The sequence below is a fragment of the Schistocerca nitens genome, chromosome 3, assembly GCF_023898315.1.
Source record: "Schistocerca nitens isolate TAMUIC-IGC-003100 chromosome 3, iqSchNite1.1, whole genome shotgun sequence".
NCBI lineage: Eukaryota > Metazoa > Arthropoda > Insecta > Orthoptera > Acrididae > Schistocerca > Schistocerca nitens.
In genome coordinates, this window is record NC_064616.1 from 421,746,734 (window position 1) to 421,772,323 (window position 25,590).

Consider the following 25,590-nt stretch of genomic DNA (forward strand, 5'->3'; position numbering starts at 1 on the left):
TTCCACAATATTACTGACTATATTTGGAAGGTTCTGGCCAAGTTTCCAGTTGAAACAATCTTTAGACCCACCAAGAGGATCTGTGAATGTTTAAGATTGGCGAAAGATGCATGAAGCCCTTTTGCAAACCCTGGGGTTAATAAAATTCCGTGTACTTGTGGGAAGCTTTATACTGGAACAACGAAAAGATGTGTTAATACTCGCTGAACTGAACACAAAAGGAACTGTTGTATGGGATACACCGACAAGTTGGCTGTAGCAGAACATGTTTCTGAAGTTGGTGATCACGAAATAAAATTTAGTGAAATAAGCGTGCTACCTAAGACATGGCATTATTATGCATGTATGTACAGAGAAGCCACAGAGATTTATATACACACCACAATAATTTTAACAGAAAAGAAAAAGGTTTAAAGTTAGATAAGATATAGTGGTCGACTTTGTGCCAACAATGTGACAATCGATTACCTTTGATCCAGCGTAATGATGTTAGTGAGAGGTAGTTCCACTTTCTACAGCACATGACGAATGGTGGCGCCCTCTATGTGCTCTATATAAACGGAACCTCCACAGCCTAGCAGTCAGTCGTTGGCTCACCTCGGAAATGTTGGCTGCAGTTGGCAGCGAAACAGCAGGAGAAAGGATTTCTGCTGTTTGACCACGCTCTCTTAGCCCAGATGTTATAACTGTCCATTTGTGAAAACTACATGGAGTATTTCAAAACTTATGCTCACTAAATAATTATGAACTTTACAAATCCACACAGTTAGAATGAGGCACTTGGTACTCAACTTTTCAGTCATAATCTTTTAAAACAGGAGCATATAACCCTTCTTGGTGCTCTGACAGGAGCACTTTTGTGCTGGTCAATTACTTGTACTAATACACTACTGACCATTAAAATTGCTACACCACGAAGATGACGTGCTACAGACGCGAAATTTAACCGACAAGAAGAAAATGCTGTGATATGTAAATGATTAGCTTTTCAGAGCATTCACACGAGGTTGGCGCCGGTGACGACACCTACAACGTGCTGACATGAGGAAAGTTTCCAACCGATTTCTCATACACAAACAGCAGCTGATCAGCGTTGCCTGGTGAAACGTTGTTGTGATGCCTCGTGTAAGGAGGAGAAATGCGTACCATCACGTTTCTGACTTTGATAAAGGTCGGATTGTAGCCTATCGCGATTGCGGTTTATCGTATCGCGACACTGCTGCTCGCGTTGGTCGAGATCCAATGACTGTTAGCAGAATATGGAATCAGTGGGTTCAGGAGGGTAATACGGAATGCCGTGCTGGATCCCAACAGCCTCGTATCACTAGCAGTCGAGATGACAGGCATCTTATCCGCATGGCTGTAACGGATCATGCAGCCACGTCTCGATCCCTGAGTCAACAGATGGGGACAATTGCAAGACAACAACCATCTGCACGAACAGTTTGACGATGTTTGCAGCAGCATGGACTATCAGCTCGGAAACCATGGCTGCAGTTACCCTTAAAGCTGCATCACAAACAGGAGCTCCTGCGATGGTGTACTCAACGGCGAACCTGGGTGCACGAATGGCAAAACGTCATTTTTTCAGGTGAATCCAGGTTCTGTTTACAGCATCATGATGGCCGCATCCGTGTTTGGCGACATCACGATGAATGCACATTGGAAGCGTGTATTCGCCATCGCCATACTAGCATATCACCCGGCGTGATGGTGTGGGGTGCCATTGGTTACACATCTCGGTCATCTCTTGTTCACATTGACGGCACTTTGAACAGTGGACGTTACATTTCAGATGTGTTACGACCTGTGGCTCTACCCTTCACTCGATCCCTGCGAATCCCTACATTTCAGCAGGATAATGCACGACCGCATGTTGCAGGTCCTGTATGGGCCTTTCTGGATACAGAAAATCTTCGACTGCTGCCCTGGTCAGCACCTTCTCCAGATCTCTCACCAACTGAAAACGTCTGGTCAATGGTGGTCGAGCAACTGGCTCATCAGAATACGCCAGTCACTACTCTTGGAGAACTGTGGTATCATTTTGAAGCTGCATGGGCAGCTGTACCTGTACACGCCATCCAAGCTCTGTCTGACTCAATGCCCAGGTGTATCAAGGCCGTTATTACGGCCAGAGGTGGTTGTTCTGGGTACTGATTTCTCAGGATCTATGCATCCAAATTGCGTGAAAATGTAATCACATGTCAGTTCTAGTATAATATATTTGTCCAATGAATACCCGTGTATCATCTTCATTTCTTCTTGGTGTAGCAATTTTAATGGCCAGTAGTGTACATAAAAGAAGATATTCCATGTTATAGATCTTGAAGAGTATGGGGAGCCCAGGACATACTGGAAGGCTGTCAATGTTGGAAAAAGAGTGCTGCTATCCATTACTGAGCACAAACTGGGGCAACAGTCCTGATTCACCAGAAAGACTGAAAGATATCTCTACCATCAAGAATCTCGACCATCAGTTCCACTTAACTCGACTTCTTCAACAGCAGCAGAATGTACATAATACTGTATATCATCAAAGAGAGAATATCACAGCCATTGTCGATTTTAAAATTACTGATACATACCTGTTTGCGTATATGAAAATGACAGTTCCCATTCACAAAGAATCATGTAATGGAAGATGTTAGTATTAGATCTATAAAACAAGGCTGTTGTCTTATTATCAAGAGTGTTAGCTCTCACATTTTACATCATTGGTGATCTAAAAGATTTTGCCAGAAGTCAATGAACGGATAATACTTCGATTCAATGAGAGTGGTATACCAGTTCCGAACACTTTCTTGTTCTTGAGGTGTACGATAGTTTCAAGTGTATTTATGACACAGAACGGTTTCTGTTCCAGTATAAGAAGCTGATCAATTGCTACAGCAAAGATATTAATAATGTAGATAGTTTGCCCACAAAATGCTATTGAATGCTGTTTCGATTTCATTTTTGCAGATACAGCAGTGAATCTTCATTGTCTACTGGAGTTGTTTCATATCTACTCAGACTGCAATAAATTACTTTTTGCAGGAGATGATACTGTAAAAAGTGTGGAGGATAATGTACAATGTGCAAAAAGTTCATATAGTTCCACAATATAAAATGTGAAAGAACTGTGTGAAAAATTTTTGTTCCAGTATAAGACGCTGGTGGTACTACATTACAGATATATGACTGGATGGGAAAAATGAGGAGGAGAGTATAAAGCATACAACTGGTGTGAATGTTAGTAATGTAGTATGACACCAATTTTACACTATGTTCTGACTTGTTGGAAAGAAGTGCAGGAGGGGGTATAGAGCATACACTTGGTCTGTGCATAAATAATGTAACTTAACACCATTTTACACTATGTTCTGATTGACTGGTTTGTTTTCATCATCTTGGATGTTTAATATTGTGCTACACTTGGCTAGAGATAAGGAGTACAGTACTGAGATTGGTTGAAGATAAGGGAAGAAGAGCATTCTTTTTTAATTTTCCAGTAACACAAATGGGCTGCTCCTACCATTTCTCACACTGTGATTGGCTGGATATAAGAAATACTACAGTGAGTGTTTTGTTGAAGACATGGGAGGGGAGGGATTTTAAATGTTTGAATAACGCAGTTGGTCAATTTCTGCCATCTTGGATTTTTAATACAGCATTATGATTGACTGGAGATAGGGAGGGAGGGGGGGGGGGGGGAAGGGGCATGGCTTCACACTGATAAGGATAATGACATCACTGATAAGAGTGATGATGTCACTGTCCTCCATACGGGCAACCCCAATGTGTAGGTCAAAGGGATCAAAGTCAGCACAGCCCTACTACTGGAGAGGGTCACGAGAGGGCCAGGTGCATACTGCGGAGTGCTATGGAGTAAAGAGCTCAGCCTCTCTTGCCAGCCAGCTCTTGAACCAAGGAGACATACCTATCCTACCCTCTTGGAGATCATGTCCACTTAGTCTGCCAGTGGTCTCTCTAGGCACTGATGTATCAAGTAGTCTTTAGCAATAAAGCTGAAGAATCGCAAACTCATGTTTTCGTTATTTCAACAATTCTCTCAACCAGATGCCCACTGAATTCTAACTGCCTTCCCATGGCCAATCTGTGTGTAGTCATGACCTTAAATGCTATGTGATGGCTAACTTTAATTACTAATATGCATGTTGTTCCTATAGTCCTTACTCATCATAAAACATTTACTCTATACAGTTCATATTAACAGCCAAATTCCTTATCCTTCTTCTGGTTAATTCTTATGAAAGTACCGAAATTTTCAGGGTACCCAAGGTTTTCCACACACACCCTGCATTGGCTGGTGTGACACCCTTTCTAATGTCAAACACAATGTACTACAGGATGTGACTCTGTGCATGGAGGGGAGTTGCCAGGTAAAATGCACTGGGTGCATATTGCTGGAGTTGATGGCTCAGCTCTCAATCCTTTACTGAATACAACAGTACCTAACACCAACATTATGGAAAAGCATGAAAAGTTCAAACCAAAGGATGAATGGAATTCTGTGAGTGAAAATTAAAGTTCAGGTTACTATTTACACATCTTGCTGTTCCTGTCACATCTTCAACAGTCTCTCTCCCATCCATCCACTTCCCTTCCACCTTTGAAAAGTTTTGTTACGGAACTGGCTGAAGTGAGGCCATGTGGTACTCTGCCGAAGATGGGATGGACGTGTCCAGCAGCAGAAGATCCTAGGGAGTCTCTTCTTTATTACTTCTTTACTAATTTATACAGCTTGGACTCCAACATGTAACTGATCTGAAGTGGCTGTGGATAGGCATGAACACAGAAAGTTTGTAATCAATCAATCAAGTCATTCAAGGGTGTTTATGTCTTCACATAATACTCTGGCATAGTACAAGGAGGCAAGATAGCACAGACTGGTGTGGGCACATGCTGCTTTGGAGATAGTGCACTGAGCTGGCATCCCTGGTATACACACACTCTGCTGACAGTAGCAGGCAAGCAGCACTGACAGTTTTCTGCAGCTGATCAGGCTGGCTAGGTCAACCAGCGTAGCAGAAGGTAATGGTGTCCCAGCTACATGGTAAGTCTGGATCAACACTACAAAGCGGGGTTGGACACCTGGCACAGTGTTGGCTACCCGAGCTGAGCAGATGGGCACAGATCCCTTGTTCCTGGTTCTGCAGTGTAAGAATTATGACAATAGCTCTGATTGACTCACACTGTGTACCATTTGCTGCTCAGCTGGCCAAACTGTGGCGGCCTGGTTAGAACGAGTTAAAATGCGGCTACAGCTTACCAACTTTGGGGGAGGCACAACATTAGTGCATCTCGCTGAATTATATGGAATTAAGACAATGACAGTCTGTCATAACTGGTAGCAGGTCGAGCTGTGGTTCTTCCTGGTTGCTGGCCCGTCTGACAGGCAGCAGTGAGGCAGAAGTAGTAGAAGTCCACTTAGCTCGAGATCACTGACTGCCACCTGACTGACTCTGGTTGTGGGCTAATTAACTACCATCCTGGTGCTCTAACGCTGGCTTCATGTTCCATTTAACTTCTTCCCTTTACAATAGCGGCAAGTGTTCACCTAATGGCAGCACACTAGCATATAACAGTCTACTGTAATAAAGGAACGACTGAGCGAAATAATTAATTTCCTTTTCTGTAATTTCAGTTATGACCTCTTACAAAATTTGTCATTATTCTATTTCATTTTATAACTCACTTTATGTATGTTTTATATCATAACATAAAAAGATGTAATGTATTGCATATACATAGACAGAAAGACCCATTATTGTATGATTACATGATTCCAGAACAATCACTGAAAGCAGTTACTGTCATAAAATATTGAGGAGTGTTGTTACAGAGAGATTTAAAGTATAACAACCACATAAAATTACCTTTAGGTAAGCCAGATCTTGGACAGAAATTGTTTGAAAGACTCCCCTGGAAGTGTAGTCCACATGGGCATACCCAGCGAGGGGCAGGGGGTGGAGGGGTGGCGGCAGCTGCCGCCCCCCCCCCCCCCCCCCGAAGATATTCGCAGTTTTTCACTAGTTTACTGTTTTATTTAATAAGAAATGCTGCATGTTTTCTCGGTTTGTACAAGTGCATTCTTGTATTTAAAATGTTTATTAAAAGCAGTTTTTCACTGGTTTACTGTTTTATTTAATAAGAAGTGCTGTATGTTGCCTCAAGTCCTTGTTTCCTGAGACTAGTATGACCTGTCTCCCCCCAGTTCAGATCCTGGGTAAGCCCTTGGTAGTCCATCAGCAAAGGGGGTTGCTTACAAAATGCTCATTTGACTATTTGCTTATTGATTGTCAGTCTGGGATCTGTACCAGATTGGATTAATAGATGAAAGAGAGAAGATCAAAATAACACCAGCGCATTTTGTTACAGGTTCATTTAGTAAGTGTGAAAGCGCCACAAAGATTCTCAGCCAACTCGGGTGGCAAACGCTGTAAGAGAGGCATTCTGCATCACAGTATAGTCTGTTGTGAAACTTCTGAGAGCATAAATTGCTAAAAGATTCGACCAATATATTGCTTAATCTCCTGTATATTTCACAAAAAGACCATGAGGATAAAATTAGAGTGATTCATGCCTATGTGGAGGCTTTCCAGCAGTTGTTCTTCCTGCAAAACATTTGTGTCTGGAACAGGAAATGGGGGAAGTGGCAGTGTACTTGAAGTACCCTCCAACATACAAGGTAAAGTGGCTTGCATAATGTAGATGTAGATTATTACATCATTCTATCAATGTTTCCAGCTCATTTTAGTGATTTTATATATATATATATATAGATGGATATGTGTGTGTGTGCGAGTGTATACCTGTCCTTTTTTCCCCCTAAGGTAAGTCTTTCCACTCCCGGGATTGGAATGACTCCTTACCCTCTCCCTTAAAACCCACATCCTTTCATCTTTCCCTCTCCTTCCCTCTTTCCTCACGAAGCAACCGAGGGTTGCGAAAGCTCGAAATTTTGTGTGTGTGTTTTTTATTGTGCCTATCTACCAGCGCTTTCCCGTTTGGTAAGTATGGAATCTCTGTTTTTAATAAATATATATTAAAAACAGAGATTCCATGACTTACCAAACGGGAAAGCGCTGGTATATATATATATATATATATATATATATATATATATATATATATATATATATATATATATATATATATATATAAAAAATAGAGGGAAACATTCCACGTGGGAAAAATATATCTAAAAACAAAGATGATGTGACTTCCCAAACGAAAGTGCTGGCAGGTAAATGGACACACAAACAAACACAAACATACACACAAAATTCAAGCTTTCGCAACCAACGGTTGCTTCGTCAGGAAAGAGGGAAGGAGAGGGACAGATGAAAGGATGTGGGTTTTAAGGGAGAGGGTAAGGAGTCATTCCAATCCCGGGAGCGGAAAGACTTACCTTGGGGGAAAAAAGGACTGGTATACACTCGCACACACACACACACATGCATCCGCACATAAACAGACACAAGCAGACATTTGTAAAGGCAAAGAGTTCGGGCAGAGATGTCAGTCGAGGCGGAAGTACAGAGGCAAAGATGTTGAAAGACAGGTGAGGTATGAGCAGCGGCAACTTGAAATTTTTTTTTCCCCCTCTCCTTCCCTCTTTCCTGACGAAGCAACCGTTGGTTGCGAAAGCTTGAATTTTGTGTGTATGTTGGTGTGTCTATCGACCTGCCAGCACTTTCATTTGGTAAGTCACACCATCTTTCACAGTGTTGCCAAGGTATGAATTTCAACATCTTTGCCTCTGTACTTCCACCTCGACTGACATCTCTGCCCGAACTCTTTGCCTTTACAAATGTCTGCTTGTGTCTGTGTATGTGCGGATGGATGAGTGTGTGTGTGCGAGTGTATACCTGTCCTTTTTTCCCCCAAGGTAAGTCTTTCCGCTCCCGGGATTGGAATGACTCCTTTAAAACCCACATCCTTTCATCTTTCCCTCTCCTTCCCTCTTTCCTGAGGAAGCAACCGTTGGTTGCGATAGCTTGAATTTTGTGTGTATGTTTGTGTGTCTATCGACCTGCCAGCACTTTCGTTTGGTAAGTCACATCATCTTTGTTTATATCGCAGTGTTGCCTAGGTATGAATTTATTGGAAAATGGAAATGAAGTCCCATGCTTCTTGACAGAGCATAGGGGAACAATGCGGGAGACTCACATCGCCGTGCTAGGCAAGGTTTGCCATTGCCGTAGCCTTCCTCCGAATGTAATGGCGATGAATGATGATGATGAAGATGACACAACAACACCCAGTCATCTCAGGGCAAGTAAAAATCCCTGACCCCACTGGGAATCGTAATGGGGACCCCGTGCTCAGGAAACGAGAATGCTACCACGAGCACACGAGCTTTGGGTAAAAAACTAAATGGACTGTCACTGTCACTAGGAGCAACGGCCTTCACTCCCTTCACCCCCCCCCTCCACTCCCCTGTTTGTGCCACTGCATACATTATTTATATTGATGTCATGAGAGCTGCCTGTTCTAAATGCCAGTAATTGAGATTTGCTAACATGTAATGTAAACTTAGACTCTTATCGTTTGAAGTATTTTGTAACTTCTGTTACCCCACTAATACCATAATATTCTAGCTCCCTCTAGTCTCTACCATGGAATAAGATTGTGGTGTCACCTGCATAACTTGTAAAATGGGAGTTAAGGGGCTCCGGAACGCCCTATACTTGCAATGTTAAAATAACGCTTATAAATTACATCTTTCCTCACAAAGTATTTGAGGTAGGAAGTTGAACTTTTTACAGATTACTTATTGGAATATGGGCTACAACTTAAAACAGGGATTTTACAAAATTTTAGTTCAGTTATTAAAGATGATTTTTTTTCAATTGTAATGAAAATTCACAACATTTTTTTGCAATTTTTTATTTATATATTCAAAAATATACAGTTTTTTGGAAAAAGGCTGTGTTAAATTATGCAGAAGGTACTGTGTAACATTTACTGAATGTTTGAAACAAATATGTTTGGAAGATCCTTAGAAAACATGTAATTAGTATGAGAAAATAAAAGTTTTGGGAATCGAGCGACAAAGATTGGATTAACTTTTTAGTGCATTCCAGGTCCATAGGATGGATTATCTTCATCCTCTGCAAACTCCTCCTCCAGCTTCCTCTTGTTCCTCCTCCTGTTTACTCTTGCTTGTATTTCTAGACTCTTTACAGCCCTGTCTGCAGCCCGAAGGCGTTCCTTGTCTAAAGCAAGCATCGCTCGTACCATGTTAGAACCTATCTTCATTCCCATATTTCTAAATACCTTGCACCTTACAATGTTGCCATCATTGAAAGTCGCAACAGCATCATACACACCAAAATGAAGTGTTTCTATTCCAACAAATACAGTCTTGGGGATTCTCGACCTTATCACTATTTACACTTTCATTGGGGTTTTGAGTTTTTCCATGAATACACTTTTTCAACATTTCAGGTGCTGCTAAGTCTCTGAAAATAGGTTTTATCACCTCCATTATTGCATGAGGCAGACTATGCTTATGAGTGTACACTTCACCAGTTAGCAATTCTTTGTTATATTTACACCAACTGTCTTCTTCTTTGGGACACAAGCTATGTTGGGGATTTTCATCGGTTGATGAAGTATGAAAAAAAAGAGCCCAAACAGCCTTCTTCATTTCGTCGACACTTTGTGTATTTTGCCTAATAGCCATTCCATAATAGTTCAATTACACTGTCAGTTAACCTTCCCTTCCCATCCAACCCTTTACCATCACTGAGTTTTTGTTTTTTGTACGAAGCTTTCAGTCGCCGAAGTCTTGTTCCCATTCGCTTCTGTACGTGTCCAATACACTCAAATTTCTGCACTACAACATCATCACCATAGGGCTTCAGTCCTTGAACATGTTTGAAACTTTTAGAATCACCGTCACCAAGGTAATTAACATATCGCACTTTATCACACGCCTCAGAACGCTGGAATATACTGGCAACACCAGCCACTTCCATTCCTCCACTACTGCCACTATAGTTAGCTTTGCAATTATTTTCATGTGTACCTTTATATTTTTGTGGACATCTACAATACTTTGATATTACTGATACATCTAAAACTTTCCCTGTATACATACTGGTGGCAGATACTACACCATGAAGAGATGTGTGTCCCCGTTTATGCCAGGTACCATCGAACGCTGCAGTCAAATCTCTGTTACCATTATTTTCCATTACTGCCTCTTCCACAGCGTTCTTCATAGATTCTATACAGACATCTTCTACTTTAGACCCTATTAATTTATTATAGGTCGTAAACTTGGTTGGGGGATTTGGAAGATTCATGATGCCACAGAAAATTGCACCTGCAGTAGCACCCTTACCAACTGAACGCAAGGAATAAAAAAAAAATGGTTCAAATGGCTCTGAGCACTATGGGACTCAACTGCTGAGGTTATTAGTCCCCTAGAACTTAGAACTACTTAAACCTAACTAACCTAAGGACATCACAAACATCCATGCCCGAGGCAGGATTCGAACCTGCGACCGTAGCGGTCTTGCGGTTCCAGACTGCAGCGCCTTTAACCGCACGGCCACTTCGGCCGGCCAAGGAATAAACAAATCTAATGTTGTGTTCGTAGATTTTGCTACCATTTTCTTCAGTTGCAGTTACTGCAACACTGTTCCAAAAGGTGGTCATGTATGAACACTTATCACATTTCAGTTGTATTTCACTAGCGAGTCCTACGTGCTTTATTATGGAGAGTTCCAGACCAACTTCACTACAATGAATACATCTTACACAGTTTGAAAAAATTCCTTTGAGAACCGACATATCAAATATTTCATTCACATCCGATTCGCCCATAAAACATTCATAGTTTTCACTCATTGAACCAAGCTTCTTCTGTGAAGTATTTTCTTTCCCACTTTGACTGCTATGGGCAGGTGTACTTGAGAGGTTAGGTTCATTCACTTGGTTATCGTCTTTATTGTTTACAGTAATAACACATACCTTTGGCTTTCCAACATTTCTCCTTTTCTTAAAAGTCTTCAGAGGATTTCTAATAACTTTACTTTTACTCATTATTATTCTTCAACAAAACAGAGACTCAAGAAACAGAATTAATTACGAATATTTTCGAGATAACGACAGAGTAAATAAACATGAAACAATCGACAATCACACCAGCGATATATATTGAACCATCACAGGTTAGCCACAACACATACTTTATCTCACATCACTAAAATGTACCTGATGAACGCGGACGTTAATAATAACACCATTTGACAGCAGTTTAACAGCGCCACAGTGGGTCACGCCCATGCAGAACACATTTCAAAAAAAAAAAATTTAAAAATAGTTGCAGTCTTCGGAATTGAATGAATTATATATCTATTAAAAGGTAATAGTCTGCAGATTCAGAAAACACAAAAAAGTAAAAATTGAACTTTTCATGATTTTGAGCCTTTCCGGAGCCCCTTAATGGGTTGTGCAATGTTGTTAATATGTATTATGAGTACCCAGTGTTTCCCAGGTATGAATTTATTGCAATCTTCCCCTACTCTATCTACTCCTTCCCCCTCTCTCTGTCCATCTTGTCTTCATCCGTCTCTTTCCATCCCCTCCTCCACCCTCACGTTGCCCATCGCCTCCTCCACCTCCCTCTGTCCATCTCCTCCTCCCCCTCTTCTTGTCCATCTCCTCCTCCACTGCCTTCTCTCTACACATATCCACCTCTTTCCTTTCTCTGTTCATCTTCTACTCTCCCCTCTCTTTGTCAAGCTTCTCCTCTTCCCTCTCTCTATTGTCTCTTCATCCCTCTCTCTCTGCCCATCTCCTCCTCCTACCTATCCACACCAATCTCCTCCTTGCTCCTCTATGTCTGTCCGCCTCCTCCTCTCCCCTTCTCTCCTCATAGTATCACCCCCACCCCAATAGGAAGTTGCTGGTTCTTACTCTCACAGTATTTTTTCCAGACAGTAAGTAATATGTATACCAAGTTTGCTTAAAATCGATCCAGGGGTTCAGGTGGAGCCTTTTACATGTGGCTTTGCCCACATACACACATATCACATATATTTCAAATATTTGACACATATATGTACACATATTTCACCTGTATCTCTAGTGACTTTCACCCTGCAGTTCAGTTTTCACGTAGCCCAATGTTCATGACATGATATATCCTGATCTATGTGTTGTAAAATGACATTATTTTGCAGGTGCATCTAGTGGATACTGCCTGCAAAAAATGTTGTGAATAGATTAAGTACTAAAGAAGTAATAAATTCAAATTTCATGCATGATGCAGAAGTTTTTCACAAATCTCAGTGTTTCTAACATCATATCTCCTGAAATATTTGTCATACAATGATATATTTTTGCCAGTATATTCAGTGGTATATGTGAATACTGTCTGCAAAATGTGTTGCAAATACATTTAGTAGTAAATGAGTAATAAATTTAAAAATCTCATGCCTGATGCGGCAATTTTACTGAATGAATGGTGAAAATGTAGAAAGTGATAATCTTTTTTTCTTTCTTCATTTAGTGGGGGATGTCAGTGAAAACAAGTTTCATAAATGTCTGACTTAATGTGTAAAGTTGGTTCCAAGTCACTATGTGCTCTCATTCCCAAATACAGGATGAATATAGTCCAGCTATTTGTGCATTGTGAGCTACTCATCTCTTTCACCTTTCCCTCCTCCTCCCCCCCCCCCCCCCCCCCCTAGTGGTTCTTTCCAAACAGTTAGACAGTTAGACATGTGTGTCCCAAGTCTGATTTAAACTGATTCAGTGGTTTAGGAGATGTGGAACATACATACATCTACTTTTATACTAGCAAACCAAGCAATGATTTGCTAAATATTATATATAGGAATTGTATATACTTGCTAATCTTCTTCTCCCACCTCTCTTTGTCCATCTCCCCACCTTCCCCTCTTTCTGTCCACCTCCTCCTCTTCCTCCTCTCTTTGTCCATCTCTACTCCTCCCCCCTCTCACTGTCCATTTTCTCTCCAACCCCTCTTTGTCCGTCTCCTCTTCTCCTCTCTCTCTCTGACCTTGAGTATTGTTCATTGTTAGTGCAAATAAAATCTTGTTTAAGGAAAAAAGTCACTTAAAATAAATGGTTAATCAGTTGGGTCACTAATGTAAGGGGAATGTAGAAACTTCTCTTGCTGCTGGACCTGTGAGGACAGTATTTTTCATAGTTTTACTCTGTGAATGGGTAGGATTGCAAAGTTTTGGATGATTCAGATTCCAAGCACTATTCTGATCATAAGTAGATAAGCCATAAGTCTGAGTTTACTATATTTAATGATTCTACAAGTTTAATGATCAGTGAACTTCAAGTTCACTATACTGTTTTAATTTGTCTTTGAAAGTTTTGTGGGAAGAACAATTGCTGGTAAACTTCCGCATGTTTTACAATTTATACAATAACCTATTACATTAACTATGTCTTTAGTACTGTCTTCCAATGACTGCTCATTTGTTTCACATTCTGGCTTTTCTTCAAGTGAACAGGACTCAGTCACATCTGAACTACATCCTGGAAACCAGTGTGATGGTCCTTTATCATAATGACTACTGTGCTAGCTTTTATGGCATTGTGTGTCCAGCCAGCATAGTGTAGGTGCACAAAGGTGTGTGTGTGTGTGTGTGTGTGTGTGTGTGTTTTATAGAGTGTATTAGCTAAGTAGTACAGTTTTACACACATGAATAGGCGGTGTATGTGGCATTTGCTTTCAGTGAAATAGTTGCAGAATAAAATATTAATCTGATAAAAGGAAAAGAGAACGAGCTCTGCTACTTGATGTAATATTTCTGACTAAATACCCTCATTCTTCCTGGGCTCTATACCCTCTATCATGTAGTTCAGAGTGGTATGCCACATATGCATGCACATGTGGATGAGATTAAAAAATCAAAATATGATGATGTTATATAACTCAAGAAGTTTATACTCCTTGTATAGCAGATATCCTGCAGACACCAAAGTGGAGACTGGAGATACATCTGACTAACATAACTAACTAAAACAAACAGGTATTTAAGAGACTTACATGTTTTCTAATTTTCACTCTACATTCCCCCAATGAAACAGGCCTTGCCGAGGTGGAATTGTTTACATGCCTCAAATGTACAGAAAGCCATTCCACAGGTGCATCCACAAAGAAGGGGCATCTGTGGAGGAGCCAGACTAACCCACAGTTTCTGAAGAGGGACAGAAACATTTTCAGTAGTTGGCAAGGCAGCAGACTGGATAAATGATGGGAAAACTACAGCCATTATTTTTCCACTGAGGGCATGCAGCTCTACTGCACACATTACTCTTTGGTGACCTCCTCGATAAAATATTTTGGAGGTAAAATAGTCTCTGGGTTGGGACTACACAGGAGAATGTAGTCATCATGAAAATCAAAACTGAACTTCTGCATGTCAGAACCCCATTAATCAGGTAGGTATGTCAGAGAATTAAAGGTAAATGGATAGGTTGATGTTAGATGTAGTGGTAATTAATGAAGTGCTGTGGCAAGAAGAACAAGACTTCTTGTCAGACCAGTACAGTGTTACCAATAAAAAATCAAAGAGGAGTCATTCAGGAATAGGCCTAAGAATGAATATGAAAATAGTAATTTGAGTAAGCTACTATGAACAGAAAAGTGAACAGATTGTCACAGCAAAACGGACATGAAGCATACACATTCCACAGTAGTTCAAGTTTGTATGCCAATTAGTTCTGCAGATGAAGAGACTGAAACAATAAGTGATGGGATGAAAGTAATTATTCAGACAGTTAAGGGATACAAAAATTTAATTGTGATGGGTGATGATGGGCAACTGGAATTTGATAGCTGGAAAAGGAAGAGAAGGAAAAACAGTAGTAGTATGGACTGGGGGAACAGAATGAAAGAGGAAGCCACCTGGTAAGATCTGGTATGGATCATAATTTAATCACCACTAACACTTGGTTTGAGAAACATGACAGGAATTTGTATACATGGAAGAGATCAAGAGACACTGGAAAGTTTCAGATTGATAATATTTTGGTAAGACAGAGATTTCAAAGCCATATTTTAAACTGTAAGATATTTCCAAGAACAGGTGTGGTCTCTGACAATAATTTATTGGTTATGAACTGCAGATTAATGCTGAAGCAATTGGAAAAAGGTAGGAACTTATGTAGCTGTGACTCGGATAAACTGAAATAACCAGAGGTTGTTGAAAGTTTGATGGAGAGCAATAGGCAACAATGAAAAATGAAATGATCATATGGCATTTATTGGCCGGGATATCCCCTTTGGGGTTCAGCCGGCATATTCCAAGTCTATTTAGTTGACGCCACTTTGGTGACAATGATGATGAAGGATACACAACACCAGTCCCCTGCTGGGAATTGAACTCGGACCCCCTTGTGTGGTAGGTGGTAACACTACCACTGCACTACGATGGCGGGCTAAGCAACAATGGACTGAATACAACAGAAGATGAATTGGTGGTATTGAGAGCAATAGGCAACAATGAAAAATGAAATGATCATATGGCATTTATTGGCCGGGATATCCCCTTTGGGGTTCAGCCGGCATATTCCAAGTCTATTTAGTTGACGCCACTTTGGTGACAATGATGATGAAGGATACGCAACACCAGTCCCCTGCCGGGAATTGAACTCGGACCCCCTTGTGTGGTAGGTGGTAACACTACCACTGCACTACGATGGCGGGCTAAGCAACAATGGACTGAATACAACAGAAGATGAATTGGTGGTTTTGAGAGATGAAATAGTGAAGGCAGCACAGGTTCACACGGCTATAAAGACAAGTCTTAGTAGAAATCTTTTGATAACACAGGATATATTTAAATTAACTGACAAAAAGAGAAAATATAAAAATGCAGCACATGAAGTTGGCAAAAGGGAACATAGATGCCTAAAAAAATGAGATTGGCAGTAAATGCAAACTAGTTAAGCAGGTATGGCTAGAGAAAAAATGCGAGACTGTAGAAACATGCATGAATTGGTGAAAAATAGATGCCACCTATAGGAAGCATCTGTATGAATATCAAGGGCTCCAATGGCAGATCAGTACTAAGGAAAGCAGGGAAATGTGGAATGTGCAAGGAATATACAGGGTGGTCCATTGATAGCAACCGGGCCAAATATCTCACGAAATAAGCGTCAAACGAAAAAACTACAAACAACAAAACTTGTCTAGCTTGAAGGGGGAAACCAGATGGCGCTATGGTTGGCCCGCTAGAGGGTGCTTCTAGGGCCAAACGGATATCAACTGTGGTTTTTTAAATAGGAACCCCCATTTTTTATTACATATTCGTGTAGTATGTAAAGAAATATGAATGTTTTAGTTGGACCACTTTTTTCGCTTTGTAATAGATGGCACCGTAATAGTCACAAACATATAAGTATGTGGTATCACGTAACATTCCGCCAGTGCGGACAGTATTTGCTTCGTGATACATTACCCATGTTAAAATGGACCGTCTACCAACTGCCGAAAAGGTCGATATCGTGTTGATGAATGGCTATTGTGATCAAAATGCCCAATGGGTGTGTGCTATGTATGCTGCTCGGTATCCTGGACAACATCATTCAAGTGTCCAGACCATTTGCTGGATAGTTACATTATTTAAGGAAACAGGAAGTGTTCAGCCACATGTAAAACGTCAACCATGACCTGCAACAAAAGATGATGCCCAAGAGGGTGTTTTAGCTGCTGTCACGGCTAATCCGCACATCAGTAGCAGACAAATTGTGCAAGAATGGGGAATCTCAAAAACGTGGGTGTTGAGCATGCTACATCAGCATTGATTGCACCCGTACCATATTTCTATGCACCAGGAATTGCATGGCGACAACTTTGAACATCGTGTACAGTTCTGCCACTGGGCACAAGAGAAATTACGGGATGATGACAGATTTTTTGCACGCGTTCTATTTAGCGACGAAGCATCATTCACCAACAGCGGTAACGCAAACCAGCATAATATGCACTATTGGGCAACGGAAAATCCACGATGGCTGTGACAAGTGGAACATCAGCGACCTCATCGGGTTTATGTAGGGTGTGGCATTATGGGAGGAAGGATAATTGGCCCCCATTTTATCGATGGCAATCTAAATGATGCAATGTATGCTGATTTCCTACGTAATGTTCTACCAATGTTACTACAAGATTTTTCACTGCATGACAGAATGGTGATGTACTTCCAACATGATGGATGTCCAGCACATAGCTTGTGTGCAGTTGAAGCGGTATTGAATAACATATTTCATGACAAGTGGATTGGTCATCAAAGCACCATACCATGGCCCGCATGTTCACCGGATCTGGCGTCCCCAGATTTCTTTCTGTGGGGAAAGTTGAAGGATATTTGCTATCATGATCCACTGACAGTGCCTGACAACATGCGTCAGCGCATTGTCAATGTATGTGCGAACATTACAGAAGGCAAACTACTTGCTGTTGAGAGGGATGTCGTTACACGTATTACCAAATGCATTGAGGTTGACGGACATCATTTTGACCATTTATTGCATTAATGTGGTATTTACAGGTAATCACGCTGTAACAGCATGCTTTCTCAGAAATGATAAGTTAACAAAGGTATATGTATCACATTGGAACAACCGAAATAAAATGTTCAAACGTACCTACATTCTGTATTTTAATTTAAAAAAACCTACCTGTTACCAACTATTCGTCTAAAATTGTGAGCCATATGTTTGTGACTATTACAGTGCCACATATCACAAAGTGAAAAAAGTGGTCCAACTAAAACATTCATATTTCTTTATGTACTACACGAATGTGTAATGAAAAATGGGGGTTCCTATTTTAAAAAATGCAGTTGATATCCATTTGACCTATGGCAGCTCCATGTAGCAGGCCAACCATAGCGCCATCTGGTTTCCCCCTTCAAGCTAGACAAGTTTCGTTCTTTTAGTTTTTTCATTTGACGCTTATTTCATGAGATATTTGGCCCGGTCACAATCAATGGACCACCCTGTATAGAGGGCACATATAAGGGAAACAAACATGAGGTCAATATTACGTATGGAACAGAGGAGGTAGATGAGGATAGGATATAATATATGATACAGTGATAAGAACTTGACAGAGAACTGAAAGATGGAAGTGAAAACAGGTCTCCTGGAGTAGATGACATTCCCACAGAATAACTGACATCCTTGGGAGACCTAGCTATAACAAAACTTTACCACATGGTGTGGAAGATATATGAGATTGGAGAAAATACCCCCCAGCTTTAGGAAGAATGTAATAATTCCAGTTTCAAAGAGGTTAGGCATTGACAGGTGTGAATAGTATCAAACCATTAGTTTAATATGTCATGGTTGCAAATTATTGAAATGAAATATTTACAGAAGAATGAAAAACTGGTATAAACTGACCTTGAGGAAAATCAGTTTGGGTTCTGGATAAATGTTGGATTGCACTTATAAGAGTTGAAGGATATGAAAGGGAAGCTGTATCTGAGAAAGGAATAAGACAGACTGTAGATTTTCTACAGTTTAACTCAATCTGTACATTGAGGAAAACAGTAAAAAAGAAAAATATGGCGGAACTTGGAAAGGTAATTAAAGTTCAGGGAAAAGAAATAAAAAATTTTATGTTTGCCGATGACACTACAGTTCTGTCAGAAACAGTAAAGGACTTGGAAGAACAGTTGAAGAGAATGGAATGGATAGTGTCTTGAAAAGAGATTATAAGATGAACATCAACTATAGTATAAAAAATGTAATGGAATGTAGTCCAATTAAATCAGGTGATGCCAATGGAAATAGATTAGGAAATGGGACATTAAAAGTAGCATATGAGTTCAGCTATTTGGACAAGAGAATACCTGAAGTTGGCCAAAGTAGAGGGGATATAAAATGCAGAATGGCAATAGTAAGAAAAGCATTTCTGGAAAAGAGGAATTTGTTAACATCTGGCACAAATTTAAGTGTTAGTAAGGCTTTTCTGAATGTATTTGTCTGGAGTGTAGACCTGTTCAGAAGTGGAAAATCAAAGACAAGCATTTCAGACAAGAATAATACACAAACTTTGGCAATTTGCTGCTATATAAGTACATTGAAGATTAGGTAGTTAGGTCAAATAACTAATGAGAAGGTACTGAATCAAACTGAGGAGAACACAAATGTATGCCACAAGTTGACTAAAAGAAGGGCTCAGTTGATAAGATGATAAGACACGTCCTGAGGCAGCAGAGAACAGCTGATTTGGTAATAAAAGGACGTGTGGTGAGTAAAAATTTTAGAGGGAGGCATAGAGTTTGAAAGGGTTCTAGGTTGCAGTATGGCAATTATTCAGTGATGGCGAGGCTTGAACAGGACAGACTAGCATGGAGAGTTACATCAGACCAGTCTTTACACTGAGGGTCACAACAACAAAAACAATAGGCATGTCTAAATAGTTCCCTAGTAAACTGCTGGATGTCTGTGTCCAACAGGCACAATATTTGGGAAAATGACAACATTGCCATCATCAGGTGTGCTGAGGGACTGACTGACTGACTGACTGGCACCATCTTTTACCTTCTCCCTCTCTCCCTCTGATCAGTCACACCATCAGCCATCCACGCCCAGCATCATTAGAGTTTCAGCCTCAAAACAAACAACAAATAACTCTTCAAGCAACCCATCAGCTTCACAATATGTAACTTGAAGTATACCTGACAAAGCAGCAATCAACTTCATCACAGATACCACTCACCCTTTCCAAATAGTGGAGGAGCCATCATTTAAAGATATTGTATGTCTAGGTTTGTCAAGTCTCTGTCAATTGTGTCAAGAAGAACTGTAAGCAAAACATTAAATAATAAATTTGAGAGAGTGAAAAACCATATCCAAGATGTACTTGAGAAGGAAGGTATGATGGCAAGTACCATCGATGTATGTAGTAGAGGTGGAAAGGTACTCTTATAAATCTCACATATTTTTGATTGTGTTAGTTTTTTATTTTGTTTGTTTACTTAGACTAATTTATAACTTAATGTGGAGATTAATACAGTTCTCACTAGCTTCTTTGTGTTTTCAAGGTCTATTCATTGATTTTTTAACTACATTACGTTGTTGCACCTTTAGGAGCTTCTTTAGAGTAAATGATCACTGGCTTGATCCAGTCACACTGAAAAGAAAAATGGCAATGTTGCCATGTAGATGTATGAAAGAAAGGCATATGTATTTTTCTCTGGCCACGGAAATAAGTGACACATTGTTAGAACATCACACACTAAATAGAGTACGTACCAACCCAACAGACAACCACACATTCTTTTGCAAGGCTTTTATATTGTGCCAGAGGCAAAACATTACTGATGAATAACAAGTCAATAATATAATACATGATGATTATGGTGATTTAGGATTTATAAATGCCTTCAGTATGTCAGAATCAGTAAGTGAAACTGAAAGTGCTGAAGAGGAGACACTATTGCCCTCTCACCACCGATGTGCAAGGAATACATTAAATTTGGTTGCTGTGAAAGAATCTGAACATGCACTTGAGAATATTAAATTCTAGAAAGTTTCAAGCTTTGGAACAAACAGAATTGGTCAACACAAGTAGTAGACCACATCAAAGATATTTGTAGTGTCTATTTGTTAATGCTTGTAATTAGGAGATGTAACTGAGGCTGTCCAATGGATCTGCAAATTGATGGTTAGTGGCAATGAAAAATTTTACTCTTGCTTGAATGTTTATTGAATTTTTATTCATTGCCAAGACTAATGTCTGAAGAAGTTACTTTCCTGAGAGCATATTGTGAAGTGATGCATCCACTGGTACAGGTTCTGAACTTGCTACAAGGCAAATACACCACTTCATTGGTTTCCTTCTCCCTACTTTGACCACTTTGAAACAAAAGGTGAACAAGTTATCCACTAAGCTGGTATTGTGCAGACCTCTGCTTGATGCAGTTCTTCTGGGATTGCAGGAGAGGTCAGAACTCCCTTTTGAAAATAGTGATCTAATCCTGTCTACATGCTACCACCCAAAATTAAAAATCAATTGCATGCATGAACCACATGCCCGTGTACCCAAGAGTCATATGCTGAAAGCCATGCCACAAGATTTTTGCTGCTAGGAGAGACAAAATACACATATTGAATGTGCTCAACAGGATCTTGAGCAAGTTTTACTAAATTCTGCAACAGGTATACAGATGCTCAATGTGTTTTCCACAATCAAGAACCTCTTCATTAAATATAATACAGGTATATCAACTACCGCATGGGTAAAGAGAGGTTTCAGTGTAGAAGGTACTGTATTGAGGGCAATGTGGGGTAAACTGGGAGATGAGACATTTGAAAAATGACTTTTATTGGAAGTGAACAAGCAGTTAAACTTAGATGCAGAGGCAGTAGACAATGTATTTAATTATTTACTGACATTAATGGTTCTTTTCTTTCTACAAGTATGAGGTTCATTATTTCATCTACATCTACGTTTATACTCTGCAAGCCATCCAATGGTGTGTGGCGGAGGGCACTTTACGTGCCACTGTCATTACCTCCCTTTCCTGTTCCAGTCGCGTATGGTTCGCGGGAACAACGACTGCCGGAAATCCTCCGTGCGCACTTGAATCTCTCTAATTTTACATTCGCGATCTCCTTGTGAGGTATAAGTAGGGGGAAGCAATATATTTGATACCTCATCCAGAAAGGCACCCTCTCGAAACCTGTACAGCAAGCTACACTGCATGCAGAGCGCCTCTCTTGCAGAGTCTGCCACTTGAGTTTGCTAAACATCTCCGTAACCCTATCACGCTTACCAAATAATCCTGTGACGAAACGCGCTGCTCTTCTTTGGATCTTCTCTATCTCCTCCGTCAACCCGGCCTGGTACAGATCCCACACTGATGAGCAATACTCAAGTATAGGTCGAACGAGTGTTTTGTAAGCCACCTCCTTTGTTGATGGACTACATTTTCTAAGGACTCTCCCAATGACCCTCAACCTGGCACCTGCCCTACCAACAATTAATTTTATATGATCATTCCACTTCAAATCATTCCGTACGCATACTCCCAGATATTTTACAGAAGTAACTGCTAGCAGTGTTTGTTCCGCTATCATATAATCATACAATAAAGGATCCTTCTTTCTATGTAATCACAATACATCATATTTGTCTATGTTAAGAGTCAGTTGCCACTCCCTGCACCAAGTGCCTATCTGCTGCAGGTCTTCCTGCATTTCACGGCAATTTTCTAATGCTGCAACTTCTGTGTATACTACAGCATCATCCGCGATAAGCCACATAGAACTTCCGACACTATGTACTATGTCATTTATATACACTCCTGGAAATTGAAATAAGAACACCGTGAATTCATTGTCCCAGGAAGGGGAAACTTTATTGACACATTCCTGGGGTCAGATACATCACATGATCACACTGACAGAACCACAGGCACATAGACACAGGCAACAGAGCATGCACAATGTCGGCACTAGTACAGTGTATATCCACCTTTCGCAGCAATGCAGGCTGCTATTCTCCCATGGAGACGATCGTAGAGATGCTGGATGTAGTCCTGTGGAACGGCTTGCCATGCCATTTCCACCTGGCGCCTCAGTTGGACCAACGTTCGTGCTGGACGTGCAGACCGCGTGAGACGACGCTTCATCCAGTCCCAAACATGCTCAATGGGGGACAGATCCGGAGATCTTGCTGGCCAGGGTAGTTGACTTACACCTTCTAGAGCACGTTGGGTGGCACGGGATACATGCGGACGTGCATTGTCCTGTTGGAACAGCAAGTTCCCTTGCCGGTCTAGGAATGGTAGAACGATGGGTTCGATGACAGTTTGGATGTACCGTGCACTATTCAGTGTCCCCTCGACGATCACCAGTGGTGTACGGCCAGTGTAGGAGATCGCTCCCCACACCATGATGCCGGGTGTTGGCCCTGTGTGCCTCGGTCGTATGCAGTCCTGATTGTGGCGCTCACCTGCACGGCGCCAAACACGCATACGACCATCATTGGCACCAAGGCAGAAGCGACTCTCATCGCTGAAGACGACACGTCTCCATTCGTCCCTCCATTCACGCCTGTCGCGATACCACTGGAGGCGGGCTGCACGATGTTGGGGCGTGAGCGGAAGACGGCCTAACGGTGTGCGGGACCGTAGCCCAGCTTCATGGAGACGGTTGCGAATGGTCCTCGCCGATACCCCAGGAGCAACAGTGTCCCTAATTTGCTGGGAAGTGGCGGTGCGGTCCCCTACGGCACTGCGTAGGATCCTACGGTCTTGGCGTGCATCCGTGCGTCGCTGCGGTCCGGTCCCAGGTCGACGGGCACGTGCACCTTCCGCCGACCACTGGCGACAACATCGATGTACTGTGGAGACCTCACGCCCCACGTGTTGAGCAATTTGGCGGTACGTCCACCAGGCCTCCCGCATGCCCACTATACGCCCTCGCTCAAAGTCCGTCAACTGCACATACGGTTCACGTCCACGCTGTCGCGGCATGCTACCAGTGTTAAAGACTGCGATGGAGCTCCGTATGCCACGGCAAACTGGCTGACACTGACGGCGGCGGTGCACAAATGCTGCGCAGCTAGCGCCATTCGACGGCCAACACTGCGGTTCCTGGTGTGTCCGCTGTGCCGTGCGTGTGATCATTGCTTGTACAGCCCTCTCGCAGTGTCCGGAGCAAGTATGGTGGGTCTGACACACCGGTGTCAATGTGTTCTTTTTTCCATTTCCAGGAGTGTATATTTTAAAAAGCAATGGTCCCATACCAGTCCCCTGTGGCACACCAGAGGTTACTTTAATGTCTGTAGACGTCTCCCCATTGAGAACAACATGCTGTGTTCTGTTTGCTAAATACTCTTCAATCCAGCCACACAGCTGGTCTGATATTCTGTAGGCTCTTACTTTGTTTATCAGGCGACAGTGTGGAACTGTATCAAATGCCTTCCAGAAGTCAAGGAAAATGGCATCTACCTGGGAGCCAGTATCTAATATTTTCTGGGTCTCATGAACAAATAAAGTGAGTTGGGTCTCACATGATCACTGTTTCCGGAATCCATGTTGATTCCTATAGAGTAGATTCTGGGTTTCCAGAAATGTCATGATACGCGAGCAAAAAACATGTTCTAAAATTCTACAACAGATTGATGTCAGAGATATAGGCCTATAGTTTTGCGCATCTGCTCGACAACCCTTCTTGAAAACTGGGACTACCTGTGCTCTTTTCCAATCATTTGGAACCTTCCGTTCCTCTAGAGACTTGCGATACATGGCTGTTAAAAGGGAGGCAAGTTCTTTCGCGTACTCTGTGTAGAATCAAATTGTTATTCTGTCAGGTCCAGTGGACTTTCCTCTGTTGAGTGATTTCAGTTGCTTTTCTATTCCTTGGACAGAGAAGGAACTGCGGTGCGGTCTTCCTCTGTGAAACAGCTTTGGAAAAAGGTGTTTAGTATTTCAGCTTTATACGTGTCATCCTCTGTTTCAATGCCATCATCATCATCCCAGAGTGTCTGGATATGCTGTTTTGATCCACTTACTGATTTAACGTAAGACCAGAACTTCTTAGGGTTTTCTGTCAAGTCGGTACATAGAATTTTACTTTCGAATTCACTGAACGCTTCATGCATAGCCCTCCTTACGCTAACTTTGACATCGTTTAGCTTCTGTTTGTCTGAGAGGTTTTGGCTGCATTTAAACTTGCAGTGAAGCTCTCTTTGCTTTCGCAGTAGTTTCCTAACTTTGTTGTTGAACCACGGTGGGTTTTTCCCATCCCTCACAGTTTTACTGGGCACGTACCTGTCTAAAACACATTTTATGATTGCCTTGAACTTTTTCCATAAACACTCAACATTGTCAGTGTCGGAACAGAAATTTTCGTTTTGATCTGTTAGGTAGTCTGAAATCTGCCTTCTATTACTCTTGCTAAACAGATAAACCTTCCTCCCTTTTTTTATAATCCTATTTACTTCCATATTCAGGGCTGCTGCAACGGCCTTATGATCACTGATTCCCTATTCTGCACTTACAGAGTTGAAAAGTTTGGGTCTGTTTGTTATCAGTAGGTCCAAGATGTTATCTCCATGAGTCGGTTCTCTGCTTAATTGCTCGAGGTAATTTTCGGATAGTGCACTCAGTATAATGTCACTCGATGATCTGTCCCTACAACCCATCCTAAACATCTGAGTGTCCCAGTCTATATCTGGTAAATTGAAATCTCCACTTAAGACTATAACACACTGAGGAAATTTATGTGAAATGTATTCCAGATTTTCTCTCAGTTGTTCTGCCACTAATGCTGCTGAGTCGGGAGGTCGGCAAAAGGAGCCAATTATTAACCTAGCTCGGTTGTTGAGTATAACCTCCACCCATAATAATTCACAGGAACTATCCACTTCTATTTCACTACAGGATAAACTACTACTAACAGCGACAAACATGCCTCCATCGGTTGCATGCAATCTGTCCTTTCTAAACAATGTCTGTGCCTTTGTAAAAATTTCGGCAGATTTTATCTCTGGCTTCAGCCAGCTTTCCGTACCTATAACAATTTCAGCTTCGGTGCTTCCTATCAGCGCTTGATGTTCCG